Here is an 8,132-nt window from a genome sequence, read left to right on the forward strand (position 1 = left end):
CTCACCATCTGGGACCTGCCCTCTTCTCCTTCCTACCATCTTGGAGGAAGATACAGGAGCTTGAAGACCCACATTTTAGAAACAGCTTCTTCCCTCTGCCGCAGATTACGAGCACCATCTCATTATTCCTCTTTGTTCTAGTCACCTTTTGTAACTGATAGCAATTTTTTACATCTTGTACTGTATTGCTGTCATAAAACAAAAAATTTCACAGCACATGTCAGTGATAATAAAATTGATTTTGAACCATCTACACTATCCTCAATCTTCATGGTATTTGCAAACTTAATAATCACCCCTCACTTCCTCAATCAAATAAGTTACTGAAATATTAGAGTGTTAGATTCCTACAACAAACCTCTGCAGAACCCCACTAGTCACTATTCTCGAGGTAGAGTATGCTCCATCTACTACCACCTTTTGACTTCTGTGTGCAAGTCTATTCTAAATCCATACTGCCAAGTTTCCATGCATCCCATGCTTTTTGAATTATTGAAACAATTGAGGTGAATTCTGAATATAGAACACAACAATACAACACTGGGATAAACCCTTCAGCCCAGAATGAATCTGAATTCCAAATTAAATTCAATCTCCTTTGACATATTCTGCAATTATCCATAACACTCAATTTCCAGCATATTCACGTGTCTTAAAGCCCTTTAAATGCCACTGTTTATCTCTTTCCACCATTATCCTAAGCAGCCAATTCCAAAAGATCTTTAAAAAATACTTGCCCCAAACATTTCCCTTAAACATTCTCCCTCTTAAATGCTAGTATTTCAATTTCTACCCAAAGAAAAAGATACCAAATGTCAATCTTATCTGTGCCTCTCATAATTTTATCAGCTTCCAGTACATCAGAGTAAATGATTCAAGCCTGTCCAACTTCTTATAGCTCATATCTTTGAACCTAGATGGCATCCTCATAAACCTCTTCTGTACCTTGACCAAAGCTTCCACATCGTTTCTGTGATACGGTGACTAGAATTGCATGCACTGTTCCAAGTACAGTTATATGTAGCGGCAGGATGACTTTGTTACTATTCAATGTCCCAATCAATGAAGGCAAGCATGCCCTATACTGCCTTCACCATGTACTTGTGTGTTCTCAGGGAGCTGTGGACTTGGGCCCTAAGATTCCTCTGTACATCATTGCTGTTAAGAGTCCTGCATTTACTTTCCTACTTTCCCCTTACATTTTGCCTCCAAAGTGCAACACCTCATATTTGCCTGAATTCAGCTCCATCTGCCATTTCTCTGCCCATGACCGTAACTGATCTATATTCTGCTATATCCTTCTGGACAGTGAAGAAGCTTGTCAAACTCCACCAATCTTTGTGTCATTTGCAAACTCACTAATCCATCCATTTACAAATTTATCCAAGATATATATATGTATATATATATATACACATGAAAAATCATAGATCCTAGCATTGATCACAGACCTCCAGCCAGAATAACACCCTTCTATTGCCATTCTCTGACGTTTGTTGACTGAATTCTGAATCCAAACTACCAAGTTAATTGTAGTGAAGATCTACATTCCCTGGTCAAGGCTAGTAACAGGTCAGTTCAGTATTTATGTTGAATTGCTTTTCATGTATATCCCCATCTGGAGTTCTTTAATTAGCAATCAACAAACAAATATAACTGAACATTTCTAACTCACATGGAGAAAACAAATAAATCCGAATAACAATCATAAATAAATTTGAAATACAGCATCTTGTCATAACACTGACAATGACTAATGCAAATCTTTATGTGGTAAGGTAACTTATAGAATAGGTACAAATAGTTAAGCCAGTTACTTTTTACTCTCTGCAGCGAAGGAATACAACACACCTGTGGACTATTAAAGTTGCTCAGCTATGCACCACTTTAATATTTAAATACTTTGTTAATTATGTGATTTGTATTTTATTTGTAGTTTCACTTCAATATTACTGCTGTAACACATCGCTGTAGGTGGCAGAATTGAAATGAAACAAGATCAAGAAAGGTCCTTTCAGTTGTTTTGAAAGTGAATAAATTGCTCTTGTGCTAACCCACACTCCATTGTTGTTGTTCCTCTTTAAGGTATGAATCACAGATTGTCACAAGCATGTTAACAATTCCTTGTTGGTTGCAATTAATTTCTAAACAAAGGGAAAATCAGCAATAAAAGGCTGAACTGTGTAGCTTTGGAAAATAGGTTCTGGAATTCCAATTGTGATTAACTCCTGTCATTTCATTAACCTTGCGCACAATTTATGTTGCCTACTTGTTACCCTGTTTATCTAGCCTGCTGGGAACTTTGCTTGAGCTGGACCTGCAGACTTATCAGGTTGTGGGATATTGTTTTACAATACACTTGTAATTCACTTTTTAAAAAGGCAGTATATAGTAATATTTCAGTGAATTTGCTAAAGTTGAAGAGAGACCAGGAAATGGAAGGAGGCATTTTTCAAAGGATCATTGCTGGCAGAACCAGATGAGTTTACAAGGACAGCAGTGATAGGATGCTGCTGAGCTGAGGAGACCACAGCAGCCATGGTCCTGGTCAGTGGACAGGGTATGTGGCAGTCATTTGTTGGTAAACTGGATGCTGAACTATTAAGATTTACAATCGGTTGGCAGTGGATTATCAGAGTTTCACTCTCATCATGAATTTTGCTTTCAGTCAATATTGACTGGGCTACAAATTGCCTAATGCATCACCACCAGGGACAATATTGTTTGTGTTTCACACCTGTTCAAGCTTATTTGTAAAGACACAGAGCACTGGTTGCTGGAACAAGCAGTAGAGCCACCAGAAATCTGTGTAGCCTGCCAGGAAGAGCAGGGCAAGAGGAAGAGCATATTTTCTGACTCAATATTGGATGCCATGATTGATGAAGTGAGGGGAAAAAATCTAATAAGACAATAAGATATAGGAGCAGAAATAGGCCATTTGGCCCATTGAGTCTGCTCCATCATTCAATCATGGGTTGATCCAATTCTTCCAGTTATCCCCACTCCCCTGCCTTCTCTCCATACATTTTGATGCCCTGGCTAATCAAGAACCTATCTATCTCTGCTTTAAGTGCACCCAATGACTTGGCCTCCACAGCTGCTCATGGCAACAAATTCCACAGATTTACCACCTTTTGACTAAAGTAATTTCTCCGCATCTCTGTTCTAAATGGACGTTCTTCAATCCTGAAGTCGTGACCTCTTGTCCTAGACTCCCTTACCAAGGGAAATAACTTTACCATATCTAATCTGTTCAGGCCTTTTAACATTTGGGATGTTTCTATGAGATCCCCCCTCATTCTCCTGAACTCCAGGGAATACGGCTCAAGACCTGCCAGACGTTCCTCATATGGTAACCCGTTCATTCCTGGAATTATTCTCGTGAATCTTCTTTGAACCCTCTCCAATATCAGTACATCCTTTCTAAAATAAGGAGCCCAAAACTGCACACAATACTCCAAGTGTGGTCTCACAAGTACCTTATAGAATCTCAACATCACATCCCTGCTGTTATATTCTACACCTCTAGAAATTAATGCCAACATTGCATTCACCTTCTTCACCACAGACTCAACCTGGAGGTTAACCTTTAGGGTATCCTGCACAAGGATTCCCAAGCCACTTTCCATCTCTGCATTTTGAATTCTCTCCCTATCTAAATAATAGTCTGCCCGTTCATTTCTTCCACCAAAGTGCTTGACCATACACTTTCCAACATTGTATTTCATTTGCCACTTCTTTGCCCATTCCCATAATCTCTCTAAGTCTCTCTGCAGGCTCTCTGTTTCCTCAACACTATCTGCTCCTCCAACGATCTTTGTATCATCAGCAAATTTATCCACAAATCTATTAATCTCATAGTCCAAATCATTGACATACATCGTAAGAGGCAGCAGTCCCAGCACTGAACGCTGTGGAACTTCACTGGTAACCGGCAGCGAGCCAGAACAGGATCCCTTTATTCCCACTCTCTTTTTTGCCAATCAGTCAATGCTCCATCCATGCTAGTAACTCCCCTTTAATTCCACGGGCTCTTATCATGCTAAGCAGCCTCATGTGCGGAACCTGTCAAAGGCCTTCTGAAAATCCAAGTACACCACGTTTACTGCACCTCCTTTGTCCCCCCTGCTTGTAATTCCCTCAAAGAATTACAGTAGGTTAGTCAGGCAGGATTTTCCTCTGAGGAAACCATGCTGGCTTTGGTCTATCTTGTCATGAGCCTCCAGGTGTTCTGTATTCACATTCCTAACAACCAATTCCAACAACTTCCCAACCACTGATGTCAGGCTAACAGGTCTGTTGTTTCCGTTTTGCTGTCTCCCACCCTTCTTGAATAGCAAAGTAACATTTGCAATTTTCCAGTCTTCTGGTACAATGCCAGAATCTATCGATTCTTGAAAGAGCATTGTTAATGCCTCCACAATCTCTCTAGCTACTTCCTTCAGAACCCGATGGTGCATTCCATCGGGTCCGGGAGATTTATCCACCCTCAGACCATTAAGCTTCCTGAGCACCTTCTCAGTCGTAATTTTCACTGCACATACTTCACTTCCCTGACACTCTTGAATGTCCGGTATACTGCAGATGTCTTGCACTGTGAAGACTGATGCAAAATATGCATTTGGTTCCACTGTCTACTCTGCCTCTCTCATTATAATATCTTCAGCATCATTTTCTATTGATCCTATACCCTCAACTCTCTTTTACCCTTTATATACTAAGAAAAAGCTTTTAGTATCTTCTTTGATATTAGTTGCTAGCTTCCTCTCATCATTCATCTTTTCCTTCCAAATGAACTTCTTAGTTTCCTTCTACAAGTTTTTAAAAGCTCCCCAATCCTCTATCTTCCCACCAGCTCTGGCTTCCTTTTATGCCCTTTCTTTTGCTTTTACTTTGGCTCTGACTTCACTTGTCAGCCATGGTAGTGTCCTTCTTCCCTTTGAAATTTTTTTCTTATTTGGAATATATCTGTCTTGCACTTACCTCATTTTTTTTCATAGAAACTCCAGCATCTGCTTCTCTGCTGTCCTGCCTGCAAGTGTCTCATTCCAGTCAGCTTCGGCCAGTTCCCCTCTCATGCCATTGTAATTTTCTTTATTCCACTGAAATACCGACACATTGAATTTTACTTTTTCCCTCTCAAATTTCAATGTGAACTCTACCATATTGTGATCACTGTTCCCTAAGGGTTCCTTAACCTTAAACTCTCTTACCACTTCCAAATCATTGCACAACACCCAATCCAGCACAGCCGATCCCCTAGGGGCTCAACAACAAGCTGTTCTAAAAAGCCATCCTTTAGACATTCTACAAATTCTCTCTCTTGAGGTACTGGCCTGGTATTCCTAATCCACTTTCGTGTTAAAATCCCCTAGGATTATTATGACATTGCCCTTCTGATACATCTTTTCTATATCTGGAAAGACACAAAAGTCTGCATCTTTCCTGTGTATTACAGTTTGTCATAATGGGCAAACAGCTAAGTGGTGTAAACTGTTGTGGGTAAGGATTGTATTCATTGAAAATGTAGTTACATCGATTGATTCTTGAACGGTCAATCAACAGAGGTTTGATACATCAATTCCCTTCTTCCTCCTCTTATTTCCCTATATTTAATTAATCTTCTGGATCTGGGCACTACTAACCAGGACAGCAGTTATTTGAGTTGCCCATTTCAGAACCAGTGCAATCATTCTGGTGAATACCTGTATATTCACACCATGCTGATGGGAGGTTCAACAATTTATTTTCAGGCCAGGATGCACTCAGTCAGTTTCTACTCAGTGGTGTCAGTGTTCCAGAACAAGGTGGGGTGTCAATCAGGCAGGTTAACTGTGCATGACTTTGGATGGTGGAGTCCCCATGCTCCTCTTATTTTACTTTTCAGTGATGGTTGTGGGTTTGGGAAATGTTGACAGTGTAGGCTATGTGAGGAACAGCATTGCAGTTTGTGGATGGTTTGCAATGAAGCTGCTCTGCATCCAAGGTGGAAGGAATGACCATTTATGGTGGATTTTGGGATGTCTATCTATCGAGCTGTCTTGTCCTGGATGGTTCAATTTCATGGTGTAGCAATCATCCAGGCAGGTAGAGAATAGAGTCATACAACACTACAGCACAGAAACAGGCCCTATTGCCCATCTTGTTCATGCCTAGTCCCATCAACTTGCACCTGGACCATAACCCTCTATACCTCTCCCATCCATCTACATATCCAAAATTCTCCCAAGTGTTGAAATCAAACCTGCACCCACCACTTCCGCTGGCAACTTGTTCCTTGTTCTCACTACTCTCTGAGAGAAGACGTTCCTCCTCATGTTCCCCTTAGACATTTCACCTTTTACCCTTAACCAATGATCTTTAACTCTAGGCTTACCCAAACTCAGTGGGAAAAAGCCCTATTGATACTCCTCATAATTTTGTATACTTCTATAAAATCAATCCTCGTTCTCCTATGCTGTAGGGAATAAAGTGCTAACCTACTCAACATATCCCTATAACTCAGGTCCTCAAGTCCCTGCAACATCCTTGTAAATTTTCTCTGCTCTCTTTTAATCTTATTGAAAACTTTTCTGTAGCTAGATGGTCAGAACTGCACACAGTTCTTCAGGTTAACCCTCACCAATGTCTTGTACAACTTCAACATGACATTCCACCTGTTGTACTTAATACTTTGATGTAAGAAGGCCAATGGGCCAAAGCTCCCTGCAAACCTACTTCATGACATTATTGGCTTCTGCCATGAAGTTGGTGGAAAGGCTTTGGGTATTATAAGAGGTGAATCATACGACTGGATACCAGGCCCTTTCTTGTAATTTGTACCAAAAGTGGTTGCTCCATTTGAATATCTGATCACGACTGTGAGGATATTGCAGACTTGGCATGTGGGGATGGTGATGCCTTTGAATGTCCATGGTCAGTAGTTAGATGTTCTCTTCTTGGACATGGTCATTGTCTGTTCCTTTTATGGTATGAAAATTGCCACCTGTCAACCCAGGCCTGAATGCTGTCTATAGTGTTAGTTAATTCCTATGACATCAATTTGACAGTCCCACATGGCAGGAGTTCACATACTGTACAAGCAGGGTTATCAGATAAAGTTCAATTGAAGAATCAAATAAAGTGCACGCTGCAGTCCTGGTGTGCTCTGAACTATCACTCAGTAGTGAACACAACATAGTGGCAGAAGTGGTTAGTCATCATTGAACTGGTGCTACAGATCAAGTGAGAAACCCAACAAGAAAAAAATTTACCTTAAGACTGTTCTCTGTTCTCATATATCTATAAAAATAATAGCCAGAGACATATCAACCTAAACTGGCTATGCTAGTGTGCTAAATGTATGCATCATGAGGCATGAATTGAGAAAGGGCCAGAATAGCAAATACTTGCAGTACCTACATCTATTTACTAGGTAAAACCCTCCGAGAAATTTAATTTCTCAAGACTAGGGGACTTTTGAGAGATTTAGGGTTGCAAGTGATCTCCAGCAGATCATCAAGTAAGTACACTGATATACTGCGTGGGGAGATTAGAACTGAACTAACATGCTCAGAAAAAGGAGTACAAAATAATTCAGGACAAATTCAAAGAATATTTCACATGAAAGCAAAATATGATATGAGAGGGCAAAGTTCAACTCCAGAAAACAGGAGGCAGGTGAGCGTGTAAATGACTTCATCATAGCATTCTATGCCCTGTCAGACAACTGTGCACATGGAAATCTGAGAGATGAGCTCATCAGAGACAGGACTAGTGTCAGGCTACTAGACACTAAATTGTCTGTGAGACTTCAGTTGCAGGCAAATCTCACACTAGAGAAAGTTATTACTTTGGTTGGTCAGAGTGAGAATGTTCATCGGCAACGGGCAGAACTTGGGCACGAAAATTATGTTGAGGTAAAGCAAGAAGCTGTACAAAAAGAAGGGTACAAACAAGGTGCAGTCAGAAAGACCACAGAAAGAGGTAACTGTGGAGCTCAGCTCAAACAAAACAGACAAGCAAAACATAGCAAGGAAAATGTCCAACTTCAGGCAATGTGGCAAGTCTCCATTCCATGTCAAAAACCTCTGTCCAGTAAAAGAGGTGAAATGCCATCAATACAAGAGTTGGCCATTATTATCGCTCAAGAA

This window comes from Hypanus sabinus, chromosome 5, assembly GCF_030144855.1.
Source record: "Hypanus sabinus isolate sHypSab1 chromosome 5, sHypSab1.hap1, whole genome shotgun sequence".
NCBI classification, from domain to species: Eukaryota; Metazoa; Chordata; class Chondrichthyes; order Myliobatiformes; family Dasyatidae; genus Hypanus; species Hypanus sabinus.